The 27384-nt window shown below is 46.3% G+C and overlaps 1 protein-coding gene and 1 long non-coding RNA gene across 5 annotated transcripts in view; both read left to right on the top strand.

The window, feature by feature from the left end:
- Nucleotides 1–27384, top strand: part of IPCEF1 (interaction protein for cytohesin exchange factors 1) — a 240779-nt gene that overhangs the window by 205599 nt on the left and 7796 nt on the right. The window lies entirely within an intron of this gene.
- LOC115465819 lies at nucleotides 6352–12743 on the top strand. Its single transcript, XR_003941465.1, has 3 exons — nucleotides 6352–6363; nucleotides 7265–7267; nucleotides 12662–12743. It is a non-coding gene; the product is annotated as an uncharacterized LOC115465819 (long non-coding RNA).

Below are 27384 nucleotides of genomic sequence, written 5' to 3' on the forward strand. Positions count from 1 at the left end.
CCTCCGAATCTGTTGACAAGGCTGTCTCCACTTACAATGCCACTCTCTCCTCGGCCCTAGACACCCTTGCACCATCCGTCTCCCGTTCCACAAGGCGTACTAATCCCCAGCCCTGGCTGACCCCCTGCACCCGATACCTTCACTCCTGCACCCGATCGGCTGAACGCCAATGGAGGAAATCTCGCACCCATACTGATTTCATTCACTACAAATTCATGCTATCCTCCTTCCAGTCCTCCCTATTCCTCGCCAAACAGGACTATTACACCCAATTGACCAATTCCCTCAGCTCTAACCCTCGTCGTCTCTTCGCCACCCTCAATTCCCTCCTCAAAGTGCCCTCCGCTCCCACCCCCCCTCACTCTCTCCTCAATCACTGGCTGACTACTTCAGTGACAAGGTCCAGAAGATCAACCTTGAATTCACCACTAAACCTTCTCCTCCTCTTCATCCTATAACGCACTCCCTCAACCATCCAACCCAGGCCTCCTTCTCCTCTTTTCCTGATATCACCGAAGAGGAAACCACCCATCTCCTCTCCTCCTCAAAATGCACCACCTGTTCCTCAGACCCCATCCCCACCAACTTACTTAACATCATCTCTCCTACTATCACCCCCCCTATCTGTCATATCCTCAACCTCTCTCTTTCCACTACAACTGTCCCGGACACCTTCAAGACTGCCGTAGTCACACCTCTCCTCAAAAAAACCATCACTTGACCCTACCTGTCCCTCCAACTACCGCCCCATTTCCCTCCTACCCTTCCTTTCCAAGATACTTGAACGCGCCGTTCACAGCCGTTGCCTCGATTTTCTCTCCTCTCATGCCATCCTCAATCCACTTCAATCCGGCTTTCGCCCCCTGCACTCGACAGAAACGGCACTATCTAAAGTCTGCAATGACCTGTTCCTCGCCAAATCCAAAGGTCACTACTCCATCCTCATCCTCCTCGACCTATCTGCCGCTTTTGGCACTGTCAATCATAACTTACTTCTTGACACACTGTCCTCTATTGGATTCCAGGACTCTGTCTTCTCCTGGTTCTCCTCTTATCTCTCCCATCGTACCTTCAGAGTACACTCTCATGGTTCGTCCTCCACCCCTATCCCGCTCTCTGTTGGAGTCCCTCAGGGATCTGTCCTTGGACCCCATCTTTTTTCAATCTACACCTCTTCCCTGGGATCCCTGATCTCATCTCATGGCTTCCACTATCATCTTTATGCTGACGACACCCAGCTTTATCTCTCCACACCAGACATCACTGCGGAAACACAGGCCTAAGTATCGGCCTGCTTATCCGACATTGCTGCCTGGATGTTCAACCGCCACCTGAAACTGAACATGGCCAAGACTGAACTTCTTGTCTTCCCACCCAAACCCACTTCTCCTCTCCCTCCACTCTCTATCTCAGTTGATAACACCCTCATCATCCCTGTCTCATCTGCCCGCAACCTCGGTGTCATCTTTGACTCCTCCCTCTCCTTCTCTGCGCATATCCAGCAGATAGCCAAGACCTGTCGTTTCTTCCTCTATAGCATTAGCAAAATTTGCCCTTTCCTCTCTAAGCACAACACCCGAACTCTCATCCACTCTCTCATTACCTCTCGCCTTGACTACTGCAACCTACTCCTCTCTGGCCTCCCACTCAGCCATCTATCCCCCATTCAGAACTCTGCTGCACGTCTTATCTTCCGCCTGGACAGATATACTCACATCACTCCTCTCTTCAAGTCACTTGACTGGCTTCCGATCAGGTACCGCATACAGTTCAAGCTTCTCCTACTAACCTACAAATGCACTCGATCCACAGCCCCTCCTTACCTCTCTACCCTCATCTCCCCTTACATTCCTACCCGTAACCTCCGCTCTCAAGACAAATCCCTCCTTTCAGTACCCTTCTCCACCACCGCCAACTCCAGGCTCTGCCCTTTCTGCCTCGCCTCACCCCATGCGTGGAACAAACTCCCTGAGCCCATACGCCAGGCCCCTTCCCTGCCCATCTTCAAATCATTGCTCAAAGCCCACCTCTTCAATGTCGCCTTCGGCACCTAACCACCACACCTCTACTCAAGAAATCTAGACTGCATCAACTTGACATTTCGTCCTTTAGATTGTAAGCTCCTCTGAGCAGGGACCGTCCTTCTTTGTTGATTTGTACAGCGCTGCGTAACCCTAGTAGCACTCTAGAAATGTTAAGTAGTAGTAGTAGTAAGTAGTAGAAGGAGTGTTCCTGAGGTGATGGTCACAATTTGAATAATTTTACTTGCAGTTAAGAAGATAGTCTGCCTGCTCTGGCCGGTTCCAGGACCTCTGCTACCTCCCACCTCCTGATGTAACTTCCAGTTTCCTTGTAGGTGGTGGATACAGCAGAGGCAGCCTGTGTTAATCATTGCCAGTCACAGTCACTTCACCTGAGCGACAATACCGCCACTGTCACCTGTCCGACAGTGACCAGCTCCTAATTTACAAAAGTTTGCTCACCTTGATGTTAAAACCTGGCTATGCCCCTGGAGGGAGGCAAAGAGAGACCTATGAGTGTGTGTGCTGTGTGGGGGGGGGGGGGGGGAAGGCAGAGAAAAAGAAATTTGGGGGTATCCACCTCAGAGAGGCAGCCCACATGGAGCCACCTTGATTGGAAGGATATTTGGAGTGCTAGCAACCACAGAAACAACCCTTAAGGAGCATTGTTGCTGAGGAGGTGAATCTCCAGCAGCCTTGTTGGTAGAATAAATTTTTTAAAAAATTAAGATTTTTTTTTTTTTGGGGGGGGGGAGTAGGGACTGAAAGAAGCTACTGTTTTGGGGTGCTCTGAGGAGAGATTCAGAGGCTACTGCTGTGGATGGGGATGTTGCTACAACTTTGGTTTCTCTCCCATTGCCCCACCAACCACAGCCTAAAGCCCCTCTCCATTTCCAGATGGTAGGCTATAGGTGGGTGGGTGAAGGGGAGAGCAGTTGCTTCCTATCTGTTCCTTGCCTGCTTCTGTATTAAACAGCTTGAAGTGCATCATCTTGAGCACATTATGGATCTGCAATTTATAAATGTGCTTAAATGAATAAAAATTTTAGTCTACAAGTCTAGCGCCTAGATTTTGGGGTTGGCTTCTAGATTCTAAGAAACTTTGTCCACAGTATTATTTCTTATTTCTTTCTTTTTGCATGTGTGTGTGTGTGTGTGTGTATGTATATATATATATATATATATTATGTTTCGCATAATTCTGCAAAATGTAATCCATAACCAATCTGTAACAAATTGTATTTCCAACATTTAACTCATATTGTAAGCCACACTGAACCCGCAAAAAGGTGGGAAAATGTGGGATACAAATGCAATAAATAAAAAAATATATATACACACACACACACGCATATATACATATAAGATTAGCCATTATGGAATTTTTGTTTTCAATATTTTTAAAACAAAAATTTATCGTTAAGGGGGGGAAGTTATCAACATGACTACCGTATTTTGGGTTATTTTACCACAACTTGTGCTGCTTTAGCACAGGATACCATTTTATGCAGTGAGATCCTATGCTAAAATAGCATGACTTGTGGTAATATAACCCATCTTAACTGTAATCCTCATTAATAACCCCCCCCCCTTAATCAGTTAATATTAAATTACACAATTAACTTTTCCCCTGTGTTTTGCATTTAATTTAAATGCCTACATGTCTGCAGAGAGAGTAGTTGCATCTATAAATAAGAGAACATTTTAAAATACTATGCAATATTCCTCCATCCCCACCCAGCTACTCCTTCATGTCACCAGACTGTCAAAACTTTGTGGGTAAAACACTGTGGTATCAAATGTGTAAATGTTGAGAAAACACTCCCATATCTGTCCCTGCCCCTGCCTCCAGTTCAGCTTCCTTTTTGTCTACAAATTAAGCCCTGCCACAAATGCATTGTCCTAAGATTCATCTGCTGACGTGGACTCTTGTCCAGGAATGCTCATGCCTTACGCTTTCATTGTATTAGTTTTATTTGAAATTTTTTTAATTTAAAAAATGCAGGTAAAACAATGTGCAGTCATTAATTTAGTAATTTTTGTCTAGCTGGGGATGTTCTCTTAAAATACTAACATTACGTGTCAGTAGGTTGTGAGTGCTGGAAGTTGGTACAGTGCTCTGATAATTTAGTAATAGGTTAACTTGGTTGGGATTAGGAGTAGGGGAAAAGTGATTTATATGTACACTGTTTCAGTGGTTCTAATTAACTTGAGTGGTATATAAAAAAAATGTTAATACAGTACAGTCTCGATTATCTGACATAAACAGGACCAACCCATTGTCTGATAAGTGAAAAGTCAGATAATACAGAAAACACTGCATAAATCCCTCAAAACAATGCATAAACAAAGGCATAGAGTTCCAATTTTCAAAAATTGGTCTAAAACAAAGATTTTAATAGAAATAAATGTGATATCAATGGGGTTATGGGGATTGGATTTCTTGGATATGCCGGATGCTATTAAAACTATGTAAGCCACATTGAGCCTGCAAATAGGTGGGAAAATGTAGGATACAAATGCAATAAAATAAATAAATAAAATGGTCAGATTAGTGAAGGTCGGAAATCAAACTGTACTGTAATAATAAACACAAAAGGGACGAACTCCACTTGCAGCAGTCCTGGCCTATACATCTGTGCCCCCAAAGGCTGTCAAACGAGCCGGAATCCAAGAATGGACGATAAAAGGGAAATGTGTGTATATACAGGCACACACAAGTAAGCACTCTAAGCGTCATTCTGTAAGGCCATGCATAAGTGCTATAGCATACTTGTGGGTGGTGCGTGGGTGGGGCTCTCAGTTACACATGTAACTTACAGAATCCTTAAGTTACATGTGCTCTAATTGCATTTAGGTCACCAGCCATGTCGCAAGCGCAGTGACTGGCGTAACTACTACTACTTAACATTTCTAAAGTGCTACTAGGGTTACGCAGTGCTGTACAGTTTAACAAAGAAGGACAGTCCTTGCTGAAAGGAGCTTACAATCTAAAGGACAACATGTGCAGTCAGCTTACAATCTAATGGACAACATGTGCAGACAGTCAATTGGGGCAGTCTAGATTTCCTGGATAGAGGTAAAATGATTAGGTGCCGAAGGTGACATTGAAGAGACGGGCTTTGAGTAAGGATTTGAAGATGGGCAGGGAGGGGGCTCTGCGTATGGGCTCAGGGAGTTTTAGGAGCGTAAGGGGAGATAAGGGTAGAGAGGTAGTGAGGGGCTGCAGATTGAGTGCATTTGTAGGTTAGTAGGAGAAGTTTGAACTGTATGCGGTACCTGATTGGAAGCCAGTGAAGTGACTTGAGGAGAGGGGTGATATGAGCATATCGGTCCAGGCGGAAGATAAGACGTGCAGCAGAGTTCTGAACGGATTGAAGGGGGGATAGGTGGCTAAGTGGGAGGCCAGTGAGGAGTAGGTTGCAATAGTCAAGGCGAGAGGTAATAAGAGAGTGGACGAGAGTTCAGGTAGTGTGCTCAGAGAGGAAAGGGCGAATTTTGCAGATGTAGAGAAAGAAGTGACTGGTCTTGGCTATCTGCTGGATATGCGCGGAGAAGGAGAGGGAGGAGTCGAAGATGACTCCGAGGTTGCGGGCAGATGAGACGGGGAGGATGAGAGTGCCATCGACTGAGAGAGAGAGTGGGGAGAGAGGAGATGTGGGTTTGGGTGGAAAGATAATAAGCTCTGTCTTGGACATGTTCAGTTTCAGGTGGCGGTTGGACATCCAGGCAGCAATGTCCGATAAGCAGGCTGATACTTTGGCCTGGGTTTCCGCAGTGATGTCTGGTGTGGAGAGATAAAGCTGGGTGTCGTCGGCATAGAGATAATATTGGAAGCCATGAGATAAGATCAGCGAGCCCAGGGAAGAGGTGTAGATTGAAAAAAGAAGGGGTCCAAGGACAGATCCCTGAGGAACTCCAACAGAGAGCGGGATGGGGGTGGAGGAAGATCCATGAGAATGTACTCTGAAGGTACGGTGGGAGAGATAAGAGGAGAGCCAGGAGAGGACAGAGCCCTGGAACCCAAATGAAGATAGTGTGGCAAGGAGTAAATTGTGATTGACAGTGTCAAATGCGGCAGATAGGTGGAGGAGGATGAGGATGGAGTAATGACCTTTGGATTTGACAAGGAACAGGTCATTACAGACTTTGGTGAGTGCCGTTTCTGTCGAGTGTAGAGGGCGAAAACCAGATTGAAGCAGATCGAGGATGGCATGAGAGGAGAGAAAATCGAGGCAGCGGCTGTGAAGCGTTCAAGTATCTTGGAGAAGAAGGGTAGGAGGGAGATGGGGCGATAGTTGGAGGGGTAGATAGGGTCAAGTGATGGTTTTTTTGAGGAGAGGTGTGACTACAGCATGCTTGAAGGTGTCAGGGACGGTTGCAGTGGAGAGAGAGAGGTTGAGGATATGACAGATGACTGGCATAACTGCTGGCACATAAACATTAGGCGTACCCGTTGCTGGTTATGCTAGCATTGTATAGCGGCATCTTGACAGCCGGTTGCCATTACTGAATTGATACTCCATGCCTATCAATGGGGTGCCTGACAGATGGCTCCCAATCATAAAATTGTCCCCTAAGTCTATAAGGTACCACCACCTCAGCCATTTTACTTAGATTTGTAACTTGACGATTTTCTTCTCTTGCACTGGGTGTTTGCACATGTGTGATTATTTAACTAGTTGTATTCATTTTTGGGCAATGATGCAACCAGTCGTCTGTTCTCACATTACTGCAACATGTTGTATCTGGAGTTATCCAAATTGATGGCCCATCTATGACTAATCCATAACACTGCAGCAGAAATTGTGAGACGGAAAAGATGAGAAAGGGCTGCTACTCCTCTGATAACATTGTGCTGGCTCCACGCTTAAATTAAGGTTCATTTTATAATCCTTTGCATTTCCCTCAATGCCCTGAGGGGTTTTGCCCTAATTTATCTAATTCAACAGCTGGAGAAATACCACAGCTGCTGCTGTGCTCCAGCCATTGTGCCTGTCTGTCCCTTCAGCAAAAAGGTTGAAACTTGTTAGTTCACAGGCAAAATCCTTTACTGGCAAAGCACCAGTGCTGTAGAATCAGCTGCTACCTGAGCTCAGATTGGAATCCCGTTACCTTACTTTTCATATTTCAAAAGGAAAAAAAAACTTAAGATCTGCATTTTTTTGAGTGGTAATTTTCTTCTGAGGTCTGACAATCCTCTCTGTTGGATTGAAGGGGGGCAGACTCAAGAAGAATGTCAGGAAGTATTTTTTCACGGAGAGGGTGGTGGATGCTTGGAATGCCCTCCCGCGGGAGGTGGTGGAGATGAAAACGGTAACGGAATTCAAACATGCGTGGGATAAACATAAAGGAATCCTGTGCAGAAGGAAGGGATCCTCAGGAGCTTAGCCTAGAATGGGTGGCAGAGCTGGTGGTTGGGAGGCGGGGCTAGTGCTGGGCAGACTTATACGGTCTGTGCCGGGGCTGGTGGTTGGGCGACGGGGATAGTGCTGGGCAGACTTATATGGTCTGTGCCAGAGCCGGTGGTGGGAAGCAGGGATAGTGCTGGGCAGACTTATATGGTCTGTGCCAGAGCTGGTGGTGGGAGGCGGGACTGGTAGTTGGGAGGCGAGGATAGGGCTGGCCAGACTTATACAGTCTGTGCCCTGAAGAGGACAGTACAAATAAAAAAAGTAGCACATATGAATTTATCTTCTTGGGCAGACTGGATGGACCGTGCAGGTCTTTTTCTGCCGTCATCTACTATGTTACTATATGTAATTAAGTCCGTGTTTCCTGGCTTGTGCTAGTGCTGTAGTGTGTTTCTTTGATTTTCTTTTTGTTTTGTTACATTTGTACCCCGCGCTTTCCCACTCATGGCAGGCTCAATGCGGCTTACATGGGGCAATGGAGGGTTAAGTGACTTGCCCAGAGTCATAAGGAGCTGCCTGTGCCTGAAGTGGGAATCCAACTCAGTTCCTCAGTTCCCCAGGACCAAAGTCCACCACCCTAACCACTAGGCCACTCCTCCACTGTTGCTACTATTTGCAGATCACCAATGTGGCCGCGCAGGCTTCTGCTTCTGTGAGTCTGACGTCCTGCACGTACGTGCAGGACGTCAGACTCACAGAAACAGAAGCCTGCGCAGCCTTCTACATGGAATGTTGCTAGTGGAATAGCAACATTCCATGTAGAATCTCCAATAGTAGCAACATTCCATGTAGAATCTCCAATAGTATCTATTTTATTTTTGTTACATTTGTACCCTGTGCTTTCCCACTCATGGCAGGCTCAATGCTGCTTACATGGGGCAATGGAGGGTTAAGTGACTTGCCCAGAGTCATAAGGAGCTGCCTGTGCCTGAAGTGGGAATCGAACTCAGTTCCTCAGTTGATTTTTATTTACTCTCGTGTTGGATTGGATTGCTCCTCCCCCTCTTTTTCTTTTGTCTTGTTTTTTTTTGCATTGCTGGAATATCTTCTTGTTTTGTAGAGTTTACTGTACTGTAAGTCAGATTCAGCGTTTCATTATGTGTGCACAAGGCTCCACTTTTGAAAGGATGTGTCTCTTTCTTCTTCTTCTTTTTTAATGCAGTCATTTGGTGTGTTCCGTTTTTTCTTGGACTGCAGCCCAGACAGCAGATAGGCAAAAGGAAATTTGTGCTAATTTTCCAGCCATGTCAGCCTGTCTCTCTTTTATTTTATTTTTTTAATGCTAATCCTCCCTCTAGTGGTCATTCTTTCACATTGTCTGTCGGGTTCATGCAGAGATTTGTCTTGTTTTTAGATTTTTTTTATATGGTGCAAAAATAGAACTTTGTTACCCAGCTCTAAGAGGAGAACTCTGGACAGTTCTGATTTTAAATTTACATCCAGACTGATTTGTATCCAGTGGAATTGAATGCTGCAGATCCTGTAATTCATCAGAATGGAGTTGCTAGAAGGTCCAGGGCAGGCTTACTGGAAATGGGTAACTTGGCATCTCTGCAAAGAATGTGGACGTAGCAAGAGATAATTATGCCTTGCCAGTCTATTAGAATGTTTTGCGAAGGTGTAATAAGTGGCTGGAGGAGAGTCACTCAATATAATATGCAAGGACTCTCAGAAGGCGTTTGATAAGTTTCATGAGAGACTCCTGAGGAGATGAAAAACCGTGGGAAAGGAGGTAATGCCTTCTGTGGAATGAAAACTGGTTAAAAGATAGGAAAACAGAGTCGGATTAAATGGTCGGTCAGGGCCATTGTTCATTTAACATATTCATTACTGATACAGAAAAGGGGGCAAAGAAGTGAGGTGCTTACATTGATTGACTGGCCCAGACAATGATTCAAAGTAGTTGAAATGCAGGCTCACTGTGAGGAACTGCAGAAGGATTTTGTAAAACTGGAGAACTAGGCAGCAGAATGGCAGATTGAATTTAATGTTGACAAGTGCAAAGTGATGCACAAAGTGGGGAGGGTGGGGGAGAGAACAAGCTATATAGGTACATAGTGCACAATTCCATACTAGGGGTTACACTCAGCAAGTGAATCTGGGAGGAGTCATAGTTAAGTGGTTGTGGTGGTGTGAAAGAACCATAGATCTTTCAGTCAATGCTTAACTAGCTGATAGTGTTATCTAGTGCCCAGGGCCTCTCCCCTTTCTTTACTTTTTAAAAAATATTTAGTTGAGCCCCCACTGGTAACCTCCACAATATTTATTTTTGCCTTTAGGGGTAAATTTTGGGGAATTTCCCTTGCTCTATGTTTGGGAAGCTTGCCAGGTGCCCTTGGCCTGGTTTGGCCGCTTTCATGGACAGGATGCTGGGCTCGATGGACCCTTGGTCTTTTCCCAGTGTGGCATTACTTACAACGTACTTATGGAAGAGCTTAGAATTGGCCTCTTGTTCTTTTGGGTTTTATACTGATAGTTTTGTTTTCTAATAATGTTGCTTTTGTCTTCTCTTACTTCAGTATGGATGAGAATCCAAATGATGCAGGGGAAGCAGTGTACCATTCTCAAACTGACTAGGAGAGAGCCCCCAGGAATCTAGCTTGGTGTTTTCTTTTTTCTTTTAAGTTGTTCCAGGTTTTGACCGCACCTCTGTCAACACTATTTAAATTCTTCTAATGAGAGTACTGTATTACTCTACCGAGAGACTGCACAGTTGGTTGATGGCCAATATTTACATTATCCAAGAAAAACACTTTTGAGAATGAAAGAATTTATCTCTCTCTTTGCTTATACTCTTAAGAGAAAGAGGGATGTGTGGGAATTTTATTGGCAAAGAACTGCCCTTTCGTGGTAGAAACTATTAGGAAGGACCTAGAGAAAGGTTTTTATATTCTTAAGGGTCAACTGACTGGTATTATGGTTACCCTTCATTCAGTTTAAATTTCTGAATACTATTTAGGTAGATTTCATTTTCCAATTTTTTTTTTTTAATTTATAGAAGTCTTTATTGAACTTATTTTGATACAAAACAGGGTATAAACATCATGGAACACATCAAGAATAAAACAGAAGTCTTAGTACATAAATGAACAATGACCATAATTCGTATCAAGTCTACCGCAAATCCCCAGGTAACTTCCACTTTTTCAAGTTTATACACAAGTAATCCCCCCCCCCCCCCAACTAAACCCCCTCCCCCTTCCTACAACCCCCCTCGACTCCTCCCTCCCCTCATACCGTACTCTAGTACTCCCTCTTGTGATTCATTTTCCAATTTTTAACAAGAGTTTTCAGGGGCTGCTGAATGTGCTCTCATAGTTGCTGGGAATTTTAATCTTGTTTTATCCCCTGCTTCAAGTTTCTTATTAGACAAGATGAACTTGCTTATTTATTTATACAGATACAGTTTAACATAAAACTTACAGTTTTGTTAATAGCATAAAAGTAGTAAAATATAAGCATAAATACAATCGATGAGGCACACATGGAAATGGCATATTGAAACGTAGTAATAGGACTAACATGAAACTGTATCGGAAAAATAAACATTCAGCAGCACTGTAGAACAATCATGTAACAGAAATATGATAAATATCAGTACAGTACAAACAGTACCATAACAGGCAGCATGGCTGAACATTCAAATAACATAGATATAATACAATGTATACTAGCAATGGAACACATAATATGCAGACATTAGAACATTCAAATAACATAGATATGATGCTAATGCTGTTCCTATAATACAGTGAGACATCTTACTATTTATTTACAGCATTTATATCCCACATTTTACAACCCATGGGCAGGCTCAATATAGCCAGGGGCCAGGTGCAGGTACATAGATGTGAACAAGATGGGTGTACACAGTCAATTGGGATAAATAGATGGGTGGCTAAACTCAAGGCAAGTTCTATGTACAATTAAACAAGATATGAAACAGTTAAGATATAAGGAACTGGTCTAAGTTAAAGCGTATGCAGCAAGCCTGTCCAGGTGCAGAGTGAGCGTATGGTCAATCACCATATGTATTAAAGGCTTGGGAGAAGAGCAGAGGCTTTCACTTGCTTTCTGAAATACAGGTAGTCTTGAGTTAGACGTAGCCCCTCTTGAAGTACTGGTAAGTTCCAGAGTGTGGGGGTTACTCCTGAGAAGTTTCATTGGCAGATATTACATCATACAGTTTCTTTTGATAAAGGTACAGATAGTTATGTATAAAGTACTAACTTAGTCTTCAAGTACTCTGGTTCATCTTGTCTGAGGATCTTGAAAATCAATCATACAATTTTAATTTTAGCCCTGTAAGGTACTGGTAGCCAGTGTAGTTTCTGCAGGAATGGTGAGATGTGATCTTTAATGATCATATATCCGCTTTCAGACTGTATGCAATCCCCCATTATAATGGGGATTACTAAGTGATGGCAACCTCTTCCTAGAGTCACTGGTGGGAGGGATGTTAGGTGGCAAAGGGAGAATGAAAGGCCCAGCCCCAAGGGGAGTATTTGTGAGAAAGTGCTGAGGGAAATGTTCCTGGTTGTTGAATGACAGTGGGAGGAGACTGGAGTTAATAAATGTTATTGTTGGGGATAGCATTAGGTCTTTGGTTGCCTATACCCAAGGTTGCCAGCTGGGAAAAAATTTCCCAGCCCAAAACGAGCCGTAAAACCGCCCATAGCCAATCCCCGTCTCCCGCGTCACCGAACCCCACCCTGAGTCACTAACCCCGCCTCCCACGTCACTAACCCCACCCCCACGTCACTAGCCCCACCCCCTACATCATCCCTGACGTCAACTCCGCCCCTGAAAGGCTTCTATTGGTCCAATTTGGACCAATAGAAGCCCCGGAAAAGCTTCTATTGGACCAAATTGGACCAATAGAAGCCCCAGAAAAAACTGCTGAACTCGCACAGCGGTGACGGGAAACCCGCCCAAAAAAACGCATCCCGCAGCCGGCGAAATTTTCCCGCTGCCGCTGGCAAAAAGCCGCCCACCTGGTAACAATGCCTATACCCTCTTCGGGGCCCTTGTGAAGAGGGGGGTATCCTGGATGAGTTCAAGAAACAAGAGTGACCAAGGAGAAGGTTTCTGCCAGTGAAGCATTAACTGTGAAGTGGAGGAGTGTTCCATGTGGGAAATAAGGGGATCCCAGCCTGAGAGCAAGAACAGGAAAAAGCCTGTAAGGAGCCACAGGTAGTAGCCCAGAGAAGTACTCCTTTGGGAAAGTGTAGACAGACATGGAGGTCTGGTCTAAAAGAAAGATTGCTTGTTGCACCAGTGCTGTAAGTACAGCCTTAGGTTGTTTCACCCAGAAAGGATGGCTTGTGACTGTACAAAGGCAGCAAGTTGGATTACAAATTAACTGGGATTTCCAACAAGATTTGAACTGCCTGTTACAGAAGTTAGTAAAGTTCTTGTTGCATAAGACCTGGACTGTAGTCTTTTCTTTGTGTTGTGAGAGTGGAACTTACTTACTCCCAGATTGACAAAGTCAAGCAAGGGAAAGAAATAGAGAATAAAGCCCTAGCTCATTTTCCTACGGCCTTCTGGATGTTTGCCCAGCCCTGGCCTACGCCCAGCTCAGTGAGGTTAGAAGTGACTAAAAGAGACCCCCTCCCCCTTTTCTCTCTGTGTAGATTGGTTTTTGTGGCCCTGGTCTCGGGTGTTGACCCGCAACAAGCTAGCTGGTGCCCGGACTGTGTGTGTGTGGTGAGACCAGAGTTACATGTATAATACATGGCAATACCTTCAATGTGAAGGAATAGAAAATATATCTTATTTTGCCCCCACATAGCTCATACACTAGGTTGGACTGTTGTTGATAAAACTATGCTATCCAAACTAGTTGGAGTTCTCAATTGCCTCATTTACATGGTCTGACCATGGTCCTCTTGTGTTGAAGGATGATTTGAGGCCCAAGTATGGGAGCTGTAGAGGCTGGAGGATGTATGACTCCTTTTTAGAAGATTTTTTATTTTATTTATTGCATTTGTATCCCACATTTTCCCACATTTTTGCGGGCTCAGTGTGGCTTACAATATGATATGAATGATGGAAATACAATTTGTTACAACTTGGTTATGGATTACATTATGAAGAGTTATACAAGACCTGAATATGAAGATCTGAATATGGCAACATAAGAGGAGTGTCCATCCCCATCAGGAGCTCTGGATTTTACTATTTGACTGGTTTCTGATCAGCATGCTATCAGGAATGCCAGAGCAATTCCTCCCCTTAAGGGGCTGCCTCAGAAACCAGCTTTATGGAGTACTTAACCCTTAGCGAAAGAGGAGTATGGCTCCAGAGCTGCCCGTCTCAGCTGGAACTAGAAGTCACCCTGAGCCCAGATGGATAGATCTGATTGCAGCAGCTGGGCGGTAAAACAGCAAACAAGGTACGTCTGATGCAATATTTGCCCCAGAAGGTGAAGCATTATGGGAGTGCTATCAGGAACAACTGCCAAGATTACTACTTTGTGTTGTGTCCGGAAGAGCGAAGCCCTATTGGTGAGCAGGTTGGTTGCTAGTTTTGTTGGGAGAATAAGTGCATTTGGAATGCAGGATTCCTCAGGTTTGGAGGAAGTCCCAATGTTTGATCTATCTCCAGTACTGTGTTGGATTCTGTTTGAAGGCCCCCTCTTGAGTAGTTTTTATGGACTGTAAATTGATGTTTTATCTATTCTTTAAACCTCAGTGAGAAGCCTGGTTGCTAGGAGGATGATATAAAAATAAACACAGGCCTCAACAAATTCTTAGGACCAAGGAGCCAGGCCAAAAATCTGGGAGCTAGATTTCATCCCTGAGTATGGATAGAATTGAAAAGTGAATTTACAAAACTATTGTGAACTTGCAGAACTATTGTTAGTAATATGTAATTTATCTTTACAATCAAGCATGGTTCCGGGAGATTGGAGGGTGGCCAATGTAATGCCGATTTATTTTAAAAAAAAGGTTCTAGAGGAGAGTCAGGAAATTATAGACCAGTGAGCCTGACATCGATGCCGGGCAAAATGGTAGACTATTACAAAGAACAAAATTACAGAGCATATTCAAAAGCATGGATTAATGAGACAAAGCCAACATGGATTTAGTGACGGGAAATGGTGCCTCACCAGTCTTACATCTTTGAAGGGGGTGAACAAAATGTGGATAAAGGTGAGGTGGTTGATACTGTGTATCTGGATTTTCAAAAGGTGTTTGACAAAGTACCTCATGAAAGACTCCAGAGGAAATTGGAGAGTCATGGGATAGGAGGTAGTGTCCTATTGTGGATTAAAAACTGGTTAAAAGATAGAATGTTAAAGTAGGGTTAAATGGTCAGTATTCTCAATGAAAAAGGGTAGACAGTAGGGTTTCCCAGGGGTCTGTGCTTGGACTGCTGCTTTTTAACATAAATGATCTAGAGATGGGAGTAACTAGTGAGGTAATTAAATTTTCTGACGACACAAAGCTATTCAAAGTTGTTAAATCACAAGAGGGTTGTGAAAACTTACAAGAGGACCTTAACGAGTCTGGACATCTAAATGGCAGATGACGTTTAATGTGAGCAAGTGCAAAGTGATGCATGTGGGAAAGAGGAACCCAAATTATAGTTACGCAATGCAAGGCTCCACATTAGGAGTCAGCGACCAGGAAAGGGATCTAGGCATCATCGTTGACAATATGTTGAAACCCTCTGCTCAGTGTGTGGCGGCAGCTAAGAAAGTAAATAGAATGTTAGGTATTATTAGGAAAGAAATGGAAAACAAAAATGAGGACGTTATAATGCCTTTGTATCGCTCCATGGTGCGACCGCACCTCGAATATTGTGTTCAATTCTGGTCACCGCATCTCAAAAAAGATATAGTGGAATTAGAAAAGGTACAGAGAAGGACCACGAAAATGATAAAGGGGATGGGATGACTTCCCTTTGAGGAATGGCTAAAGCAGTTAGGGTTCTCCAGCTTAGTGAAAAGACGGCTGAGGGAAGATATGATAGAGCTCTATAAAATAATGAGTGGAGTGGAACGGTAGACGTGAATCGCTTGTTTACTGCTTCCAAAAATACTAGGACTAGGGGGCACGCAATGAAGGTACAAAGTAGTAAATTTTAACCGAATCGGAGAAAATATTTCTTCACTCAATGTGTAATTCAACTCTGGAATTCATCGCCAGAGAATGTAGTAAAAGCAGTTAGCTTAGCGGGATTTAAAAAAAAGGTTTGGATGGCTTCCTAAAGGAAAAGTCCATAGACCATTATTAAATGGACTTGGGGAAAATCCACTGCTTATTTCTAGGATAAGCAGCATAAAATGTATTGTACTGTTTTTGGATCTTGCCAGGTACTTGTGACCTGAATTTGCCACTGTTGGAAACAGGATGTTGGGCTTGATGGACCTTCAGTCTGTCCCAGTATAGCAATACTTATGGACCAACAGCAATTTATTTATGCATAATTATGGATCACTCAAAGTGATATACAACAATCTACTTATTACAGAAGCAGTTTAAACAGAAGAATGCAAAAAAGGTATGAAACAATAATACAGAACAAATTTTTTTTCTACCTTTGTTTGAGCATTTTATTTTTCTCATTCACTTTGGTCCCATCTCTCCTGTTCAGTATCTCCCCATTGTGCCCCTGTCGCTAGTATTCCCTTCTGTGTCGTTTTCTCTGTGGTTCCGATGCACAAAGGCAGCTGAAAAATATGGCTGCCTCGTTAAAATGTAGCGAATCGCTAACAGCAAGAAATGCACAAAGGGGATCACATGCAAATGAGCTGCACGGATCCCCTTTTGTGCATCCTCACTGTTTGCGAGTTCGAGCTGTCAAATGGATTTGATACTCATTTTTTTTACTTTACCCTAGTGGTCCAGTGGACAGAACCCCTTCCCCTGGTGGTCCAGTGGACTGCGAGCTCCCCCCCCCCCCCCACAACCCGCTGAACCTTTTAAAAATATTTTCCCTGGTGGTCCAGTGGACTGCAAGCCCCCATGACCCCCAAACGTTTTCTCTGGTGGTGCTTTGGATCAAACTCCTTCCCCTGCGTCTGCACACACACATTTCCGCCCCTCCCTGTACCTTTACAACAAGGTGGAGGCAGGAAGGCAGGACTCCTCCCTCCTACTTCGGGCCCACCAGGAACAAAATGGCAGCACCCAGCCCCTGCCTAGTGCATTCTAGGATGCACTGAATGGGGCTAAACACCATATAAGGAATTTCTTTCCTTATATGGTGTTTAGCCCCACCCAGTGCATCCCAGAATGCACTGAGCAGGGCCTGGCGGCACCATTTTCTTCCAGGCTGGCCCGAAGCAGGAGTCGTTGCTCCTGCCTCCACCTTTTTGTAAAGGCACAGGGAGGGGCAGGTGGGGGTGGGTATGGGAGGAGGTGTATGCTCACGCAGGGGAAGGAATTTGATCCACTGGACCACCAAGGAAAATGTTTTTAAAAGTTTCAGGGTCATGAGGGGGGGGGGGCCTTATGGTCCAGTGGACCACCAGGGAAAGTTAATTTAAAAAATTGGGGGTGGGGGGTCAGGGTCCACTGGATTAGCAGAGAAATTTAAAAAAAATTCAATGGGGGGGGGCGCTAGGAGGTGAGAGGTAGGAATCACAAGCAGGCAGCCTTTGCAGCTGCCTGCTTGTGCTTCTCTCCTCGCCGACAGCTTCAGAGCAGCCGTAAAATCTGCTCATTAAATTAGGGCTCTGGTGCTGTGCATCCCCTGGAATACACATTAGATTACAGATGAGCTCATTAGAGTATTAATGAGCTCATTGTATTACATTTGCATGGGGTTCTCGGTGGCTGCTAACAGCACACGTTAGAGCCACGGAAAACCCCTTTTGTGTATTACAAAGTACCTCAATATTTGCTTTAGACTGGCTAGAACCAATCTAAAGTAAACGCTAATAGCACTGTAAGCTTTGTGCATCTGACCCTATGGTTCCCTCCCCATTCAGCATCTCTTCTCCATGTCCCTATCCTAGCCTGAAGCCAGAATCTGTCATTCTGTCCTTTACACCCCACCCCCCCACCACCACCTTTCAATAATCTGGTTCCTCCACCCACCAAGCATATCTGGCATGTATTCTAGCCCAACTCCCTCTCCTTTCCCTTTCTCCATGCTTCCCACCCACAAACTCTGCAGGTTCGGCCTTTCTTTCTAAACCCCAAACTTGCTTGCATTCACCTGCGATTAATGCAGGCAAACTTTGGCCAGCCTAGGTGCTTATCCTGAGTCATCTCCTGCCTCCTCCAATGGCAACTTCCTGCAGACAGGACATGGCTAAAGGAAGACCTCGGGGCTGGTAGATGGCATTAATTGTCGGCAAAGAGCAGCAAGTTTGCAGGACAGGGTGGGAGAACCAAATGCCGGAATTGCCAGGAGTTTGTGGGTGGGAGGAAAGGAGAGAGAGAGAGATGCTGGACCTACAGAGTGAGTGGGAAGGAGCGAGGGAGGTGGAGAGACAGAATATTGCTGGACTGGACCCACACCACAGAGAATGAATGGGAGGGAGGCGGAGAGCCAGATCACAGAAGATGGCCAAATGGTTAGTGTAGTGCCCTGAAAACCAGGGGAACTGGGTTAAATTCCTACTGTAGCTCCTTGCGACCCTGGGCAAGTCACTTTAACCCTTCATTAACCCAGGTACAAACAAAAAACCCACCTGTATGTGAACTCGCCCACTCACTCCCACCTGCCCCTCCCCCAAGCATCTTTCAGTCTCTCCCCATCATTCACTCGTTCACCCACCTACTCCCAACAGGCACACACCTTTAGCTTCTTTCCATTACCCATCCACCCCAGCAGTAGCTGTGGCATCACCCCCCCCCCCCCCCCTCTTGCTGCAGTAGTCTCTTAATCTCTCACCTCCCCCTTGAGTGGCAGTCTCTCACCCACAAGTCAAACATCACTGCCACGCTGAGCGGTAGCACCTTTCAAACCCCCACCCCAAGTATTAGCCTTTCTGAACCCCTAGCTTCTCCTACCTTCCCCAGAGGTGTAGGCATTTTCAATCCCTCATTTCCACTCCCCAACCCACACAGTTCTCTCTCAAGCCCGCCCCCCCCCCCCCATCCCAAACAGTAGTCTCTCCTGAATCCCCCGTCCACCATCTCTCTCATGGCTCATCCCCCCATCCCAAAAAGTAATCTCACTCATGGCCCCCCACCCTCACCCCACATCACATCCCATCCCAAACAGCAGTCTCTCCTGATCTGCCCACTGTCTCTCTCATGACCCTTCTCCATACTATCCAATACACACACGCACAAACCAGAGGCTCATAGGCGGTCAGTGGCCCAACTGTTTGGGGAGGCTAAAGGGGGCGGGGTTGTGGGTGGGGCCAGGGGTGGAGCTTACATCCATAGTTGTCTGATAGACCATATGTAGATCCATCAAGAGGTAGTGTGTCATGATTTAGGCTCTACACCCAGTGGTGTGCTGGGAAATTTTTAACAACAGGCTCTCTTTCTGGGTATAGCAAGCCTTACAATTTGGGGGGGGAGGGCATGAGGACTAGGGGGTAGGGGGGCAATGAATTCCTCCCTCTCCCCTCCCACCATTCAGACACGCAAGGTATACCTTTGCTGTAGGGATGCCGAGCCCCATCAGCCAAATAAATGGATTACTGCCACTCTCTGCTGCTTGTTTCTGGATCTGAGCAGCATGCCAGGAATTCGCGCACTGAGAAATCCTGGCATTCTTCTCAGAGCCAGAAACAAGCAGCAGAGAGCAGTGGCAGTTCATTTATTGGCTGGCGGGGTTCGGTATCCCTGCCAGCAAAGGTGAAGGAGTTCAGAGATGCCAAGGGTGGCCCATCTCAAACCTGGAGATTTACCTCCACTTTGTCTAAAACCAGTTCTGGCAGACGCACATTAAAAAAACTGACATATTCTAATCAATAAATAAAAAATAAAATTATTTTTTTCTACCTTTGTTGTCTGGTAATTTTATTTTTCTTATTGTGTTGGTCCCAGTCTCTGGTTTCTGATTTCCTCTTTCTTCTCTTAACTGTTTTGACAAAGTCTCCTTGTACATTTGGCACGTCTTTTCTCTTCAAGTCCGCCATCCATCTTCTCTCCCAAGTCCAGCACCTCTTTCTCTCTCCGTGCCCTCTCCCTTCCATATTTCCCCCAATTAATCTTTCTTCCTATCCAGCACCTCTCTTCCTCATTTCTCCCCCCTCAATGCAGTACCACTGTCCCTCCCTGCCCTTCCTGATGCAGCACCTCTGTCCCTCCTTGCCCCCACCCCACAACACCTCTGTCCCTCCCTACCCCTCTTGATACTGCACCTCTCTCCCTCCTTGCCCTCCCATGCGTTGTTGCCCACTGCCCCAATGCATCACTTCTCTTCTTCCTTGACCCCCATCATGCAGCACAAATATCCCACCTTGCCACCCCATGCAGCACCTCTCTCCCTCCTTGCCCCCCTCCCCGTGCAATACCACTTCCCCTCCCTGCCTCTCGATGCAGCAAATCTGTCCCTCGCTCCCTCCCTTCTCCCCCCCGCGAGCCAGAACCTCAGTGCCTCGTCTTCTCTCTGCCACCGGGTCTTTAAAACGCGGTGACGCGGTGGCGAGGCGCAGTGCCTTGCATTTGCACGTAAAAGAAGTGGATTGTCTCATCGGGCCTTCCCTCACTGTCCCGCCCTTGCGGAAATAGGAAGTTGCGTCAGAGGAGGGCGGGACAGAGTGAGGGAAGGCCCAATGAGATGATCCGCTTCTTTTACTTGCAGATACGAGGTGCTGCGCCTTGCCACCACGTCGGACATTTCTTTTTAAAAGGCTGGTGCGTGGTGCGGGGGGGGTTCCATTAAGAAGAGGAGCGAGCAGCGGGAGCGACAGAGCACCCCCCTCCCGCCCCAGGGTCGGTCTGTCGGGGAGCTGAGCTGCCGGTCAGGGAGCTGTGCTGGCAGGGCGCTGCCGGTCGGGGAGCTGAGTCGGGAGGGAAGCAGGGCGCAGGGTAAGGTCACGGTTGGGCTAAGCCTCTTATACGGGGCGCCTATGCAGAGGCTCTTTCAAAGTTTTAAACATCCTTACCAGAAGTTGGAGACTTTTCCTCTGCTGGCTGTTCTGTTCCTGCTGAACCCACCACTCCTCTCCTACTACTACTACTACTACTACTACTACTATTTATCATTTCTATAGCGCTCCTCCTCCTCCTCTCTTTAATGGCCCCGATGCTCCTCTTCTTTCGCCACTGCATAACACATGATAAGGGGGGGAAAAACCTCTACTGCTGCACAGCGGCCTCTACTTGGCTGAGGGGAGGCTGGCTTCCTGGCCAATGAGAGCTGTTTACCTTGCCAGCCAATGAGATGCTACTTTTACTTCTGGGCAAGGAAAGCAGCATCTAATTGGTCAGAATGCAGCATCTCATTGCTTGCCAGGAAGAAGAGGTATCATGTGTTTATTTCCTTTCTGCAAACCTTAGATGCCATGTTCGATTTTTTTATTTTTTAGGTGACCTGGTTCGTGGGCTTTGTTGAGCCCTGCTGTAATAGGTAGTGGTTTTGTGCATCAGATGTTGGAGAGTAACTTCTGATTTCTTGCTTGAGTAGATGACTTCTGTGCTACTGGCATTATTCCATCATCTATCTTGCAGTGCGTACAATTCAAATGAAGAATTATGAGAGTATGATGAGAAAAAAGCATGCAAACACCAGTTTACTTATGCTCTGTGAGAAAAGATACTTGTGGCCTAGTCAGAGGCTAACATCAGATGAGTCATTCCGCCAATTACTAAGTTCAAAAACCTAAAAAAATCCCAGCAGACGTGAGATGACTCTATATTGTACTTTACTGTGTGTATGTTTTTTCAAGATTGCAACCCACCTAGGTGGTGTCCCTGATGAGTAGTACATCAAAAACCTAATAAACTTGAAACCTGAAACAGTGAAGAGAGTCAGCATTTCCATTTTGTTGCAGAGATTCTGCTATGATAAATTTCTGCAGTAAATTGAAAAAGTGATTCTTTTAGGTGCCCTCTGCACCAGCACACTGTTTTACATTAGAGTATACAAGACTCGTATTCCTTGCCAGAGTCCTCTTTTTGAGGGGGGGGGGGGGGGGGCAGGGTGAACATGAAAAGTACAAAATGTAAAAATTAGAGAGAGGTTGCATAGCACTCAGAAAAAAATAAATGAGATACTAGATAAAAAATATCTTTTTCAGTCATTCTAACTTGATGAGTTTTGCCAAATTGCAGGCACCTTGCAATTATTGGAGTCAGTATGTTCCTCACCAGGGAGGATTAGGGGTAAATATAAAGCTCAGAAATGTCCCAGTCTGCTTACATTAGTGTTCCCACGCTACTTGTCAAGTAGGGGTAGCTATGGGTGCTCTTGGCCCCCTCCGTTTTTGCCCCAGGCCTCCCAACCCCATTTATATTGCCAACAGTGATCCCCAAGCACTGCCAGCTGAAGAAATCCAAAGCTCACTCCCAAGTCAGCTAAAGTGCAGCTGTTGGTGGCTTAAAGTGCCACCTCTGATGCCAGCGTCATGGGAACTGATGCTGGCATCAGCAAGAGCATTGACAGCCATGCTTTAGCTGATTTGGGTGGGGTATGTCGATCCCCTACAGGTAAGGTATTTTTAAATTTAATTTTTTTTGGAGGGGGAGGAGGTTATCCGTTTGCACCCCCCCCCCCCCCCCCAAAAAAAAAAGAAAATTCATGTCTGTCTGCATAGTTGTTCATAAGTCCTAACCAGATTCAATCTGACCACCTTCAGCCCATGCAACTCTGCAGCAGAAGCACCTAAGCAATGTAACATTTCTTTCCTTAGCGTGGCAACAGATCAATCCAGGACAAATGGGTTGTTCCCATCTACCAGCAGGTGGAGATAGAGGGCACAGAATTTCACTGTGCCTTAAGCCCCGATGCTCAGTGTCACCTCCCAGTGTACTTCTGTCTCCAGCAGGTGGTAGACGTGTTTGCCCATGTCTCCTGGTTTGGGGTCTGTCTCATGTTCCCAGCTCTGGATTCAGTGGAGCTGGGGGTGTAGTGGCTACCTTGGGCCGCTTCAGGGACTACCTAGTGGTGCTAGGTCGTTTCCCCCCCCCCCCCCCCCCCCCCCCCCCCCACGTGGTTTGCCTGGCTTGCCTGCCTTGAATCTCCTTCCTTATGTAAAAAAAAAAAACTTTGCTAGTGGCAAAGCAGTGCTGTGTAGGATGGCTGTCTCCGGTCCAGCGTCTGAGCAGGGAAGTCTCCAGAGCTGCACAGGGGTGGGTTTCCCTTCTAGGCGGTGAGTACCCATGTCGGCCCCATTGGAAACAGTGAAACACTGTTCGCAGTGCAGGGCACGAAAGTCGGCATTGGAGGTTTGTTCTGCATGCACTGCGCTGCCGGTTCAGTGGCAGGGTTCATCAGAGGAGAGTGTTTCAGTGACGGCCCTGCTCCAGGTTCTTTCTTCCCCGACAAGTTTGGCTCCGGCAGTGTGCTGCACGTCTTTGGTGAGTGCCGGTAGTGTAGAAAATGCGGATCTTGGTTTCCCATGCACCTAAGGCTGCATCTCCCACAAGGCAAGCTGTGAGGCAGCATGCGGCTGTGGGACTCGTGCCATTGTCAGAGCAAGGGAGCATTTGCTGGGGAGGGCCCGCAGGAGGCAGTCCTGATACAAAATACTGCAGCACGTGTTATTTGTCGAGCATCGAAATATGACAGAATTACACCACTTTTATACCAACTTCACTAGCTTCCGACTGAAGCCAGAGTAAAATTTAATATCTACATTCTGACATATAAAGCGTTACGTTTATTTAGCTGCCATTGTATTTAGCTAATCTTTACTATACCATACGCACCGATACGCACTCTTAGATCGCTTACAGATAACAGGTTAGTAATTCCATCACCAATGAGGGCTAAATGGGAATCTACACGAAAGTCAGCCTTCTTTTTTCTATCGCCCTCACTTTGAAATGGTCTCCCAAAATTATTAAGATTAGAGGACACATATACCCGTTTTCATAAAACCCTAAAAACATATCTTTTTCAAAATACATTTGATAATAATGCAGGATAAAGAAAAAATAAACGAGATGCTAATTTACAGCTTGAATTATTATAAATGTTTAGGTTTGGTGTATCTGTTATTATTTGTTATTATCTTTTGTATGATTGGTTTGCTGTGCTTTCCTATCAATTACTGGATTTCCAAGTTGTTGTTTTGTGTGTTTTTAAATGTTTTTTCTAACATGTAAACCGTTCTGTTTTGCCAAAGCAATAAGTAACGATATAGTAAATAAATAAATGATAAACTATAAATGATTCCCTGGCGTTCGTTTTGCGGATGCACCAAGCTTATCTCCTCAAACGTGCTCAGCCTTTTCTCGCTATCTGCTCCTGCCACCCAGGATCTGGTCGTTAAGAGAGTTCATGTCCAGGAGCAGCTTCAGTGGGAAATGGGATCTGTGGCGTCACCCCCTCCTGAGATGTCCATGCCTCAGGACTCCCTGGAGGAGGGCGAGATTCCGCCTGATGAGGGGGATGATCCCTCCGGGACACACTTGTTTCGCAAGGAGGGGTTGCCCTCCCTGATTACTAGGGCCTTAGAGAATCCTGCACATTATGCCACCGTCGCTTGAGCAGTCAGCCTCTGCGGCTTCTAATCCTATCATGTCAGGTACTAAGAAGCCAGCCAAAACATTTCATATTCATGAGGCGATGCGTGAGCTGATAGACACTCAGTGGAGTGCACCTGATTCAGGCCTCAAGGTTGCACAGGCTATATCTCGCCTCTACCCGTTGAAGCCTGAGGAGCTGGAGTCTTTTAAGCTCCAGGCTGTGGATTCCTTGGTCATGGCAGTGACCAAGAAGGCCACATCCCGGTGCAGGGGGGCATGGGTCTTAAGGACATGCAGGATTGTAAGATTGAGGTGGCCCTGAAGATGTCTTTTGAGGTGGTGGCCCTGACGCATCAGGTGACTGTGGCTGATTCTTATGCAGCCCTGGCCTGCCTCAGTGTTGTCCAGCAGGGTGCGGACTCTATTGGGGGGGGGGGGGGGTCGGATCCAGAGTCTCTGGATTTTCCTTTCCTGGACGTGAGTCTGGCCTTTTTAGCAGATGGTAATTATGATGTCCTGCAGGCCTCGGCTAAGCAGTTCAGTATTCTACTTTTAGCCATAGGAGTGAGTGAGTCCCAAAACGGAGACCAGATATTGCAGAATTGGTCGCCCCGCCTAGAGGCCAAGTCGTGGACCCTCTGCTTTTCCACTGAGCAACATTGCATCATAGCCCATCGCCAATGTGACGTGCAGGGGGCCTCCTGGCTGAGCCACTGTTGCAAAATAGTTCTTTTCCCCATCAACACAGATCTCTTCAGGAAAGCTCTCAAGCCCTCCGGCATGGACCCCTGCACAGAAAAAACGTCAAACAATTGTCCAGGGAAGGGCTTCCATCGCACCCTCCACATGCCTGATACCTGCCTGCCCATGGCCGACCAGAATGTTAATACCACTGGGCAGGACCAGAACATATGGCCCAGGGAGGCTCCATGTCTAACGCACTTAGGACAGTCATCTGAGTCTCTCAAAGTTGCTCTGAAGGCTCTGTGAGGTGAAATATGCAATCGTAACAAAAACTTATAGTTCAACTCCCACTACGCTGCATTCTCAGTTACTTTGTGAATAGATTTTAGGCAAAGCTCCATTTGTTGCGGTTCCAATCGCCAGTTCAGCTCCTGACTCCACCGGGCACAAATATGAGTAGTGTCCAGCGGAGCCAGAGAGTCTCATAGGCAGCCGTGGAAGTATTTCAGTGGAATTCTCTGTTGCGCTTCCAGCCCTAGCAGCTTATCCTGGAGTTCCCCCCCCCCCCCCCCCCCCCCCCCCAGTCAAGGAGCCAGCTGGCAGTGATCGGACATAGTGTTTCCTTTGTAAATATGCAAATGTGTCACCCTTCTCTAACCCAAATTCCTCGCACAGGGCCTGGAACAATTTAATAGACCCCTGCTCTGTTACCACCTGAAACAGAAAGTGGATCCCCCGAGCAGACCACCTTTTCAATAAAATAGAGGACCCACCCTCCGGGAATGATGGGTTACCCCGGATTGGCAGCAAGGGTGACACCGATTTATTCCATTTGTAAGTTTTACTTAACCATTGCCATGTTGTGCGTAATGGGTTCAGGATATACTTGTAGGGACCCAAAGGGACCAACTGGTCTGATGGGGCCTGTAGCCAATACGCGAAGTGGAGGGGTTCCATCAGAGCGGTCTCGATCCCAGTACAGGAAAAAAATTCCGTAGAACGAAACCAGTCTGATAGATGTCACAAGCAACTAGCTATAGAAAAGAGTCTCAAATCTAAGAGTCCCAGTCCCCCTTTACCCTTAGGCCGCATTAATGTTTTAATGCCAATTCGTGCTCTTTTCCCTGCCTCGGCTAAGCAGATGGCTCTGGCAGTCTCAGCCAGACGGTCCCTCTGGCTTCACCATTGTTCAGCTGACATGGCTACAAAGTCCACTTTCACAGAGTTCCGCTTTTGGGGTAAGATCCTGGCGAGGACATGGAGAAGCTGGTTAAGGACTTAGGAGAGTCCAAGTCCCATTGGCTGCCAGTTGACAAGCTGAGGCCCTCCTCAAGGTCCTCTCAGTTGCACTTTCAATTTAGTGATGCCTGGTGGTATAGACCGGGCCGTGTGGCTGAGTTTTCCAGGTCTTGCTTCCAGTCATGGCAGTCTTCCTTTTGAGGAGACAAGCAGGTGGGCAGTCAGTCCTCCAGAACGTCCATAGCCCCCCATGCCTCCCAATGAAGGTATCCGAGGTCCCTCCTCGGTTTTCATAGGTGGCCAATTGTCCAGCTTTCTAGGGGAGTGGGCCAACATCACATTGGACCAGTGGGTCCTGGAGGTTTTGAGGGATGGGTTCAAGCTGTAGTTTGCCCGCCCTATTGCTGATTTTATTTTTCTTGGAATCTCCGTGTGGTGCTCCAGCCAAGAGGGCCACCGTTCAAGCCACTGTGGACAGGCTATTGCATCAGTGCAGTGGTGCCAGTTCTGCCAGCCAGGAGAGGTATTCCATCTATTCTGTAGTGCCCAAAAAGGAGGACTCCTTTCACCCAATCCTGGATCTCAAGTACATCAACCAAACCCTCAAGATTACACATTTCAGGATGGACACTATCCGGTCTGTAATTTCTTCGGTCCAGTCGGGCGAGTTTTGTACTTCTTTGGATCTCAAGGAGGCATATTTTCACATCCCGATTAGGAGCCCCATCAGCGGTTCCTGCACTTTGCGGTCCTGGACAGGCACTTTTAATTCCGAGCCCTTCCCGTTCGGCCTCCCAACAGCTCCCAGGACCTTCACCAAGGTGATGGTGGTGTCATTTCTCCACCGGCAAGGCATCGGAGTGCACCCCTACCTGGATGATTGGTTGATCCAGGCATTGTCGCATCATGACAGCTTGGATGCGACCTCCAAGGTGGTGTTGCTTCTTCAGTCCTTGGGCTGGTTGATCAGTTTTTCCAAGAGCCATCTGCAGTCCCTTGAATATTTGGGAGCCCGTTTCAACACCCAGGGAGGGAAGGTGTTTGTTCCCTCCTTCTGGGTCTGTGAATTGCAGAGTCAGGTTCAGCAGCTGCTGAGCCTTCCCTCACTTCGGGCGTGGGATTATATGCAGGTTCTGGGCTCTGTGGTTGCAGTGATGGACATGGTCCCTTGGACCAGGGAAAATCTGCCGAAGCAGAGGAACACTGAAATCCCACGGTAACCGAGAGACAGAGATGAAGAGTGGGAAGTAGATCAGGCTGACCAGGAACAAACGTGGAGACTTCTAAGTATGATCAAATGTTTATTGGTGAAGACTCGACACAAACCTGTGTTTTGGCAGTTAGCCTGCTTCAGGAGTCTAAATTAAAAACATTAGACAGTAAGAGAATGTATATTGTAAAACTATATGTATGTACAGGAATAAAGAATTAAATGAAACATAAAACATATATAATCAAATAAAATGTAAACGT

The sequence above is a fragment of the Microcaecilia unicolor genome, chromosome 3 (genome assembly GCF_901765095.1).
Source record: "Microcaecilia unicolor chromosome 3, aMicUni1.1, whole genome shotgun sequence".
NCBI classification, from domain to species: Eukaryota; Metazoa; Chordata; class Amphibia; order Gymnophiona; family Siphonopidae; genus Microcaecilia; species Microcaecilia unicolor.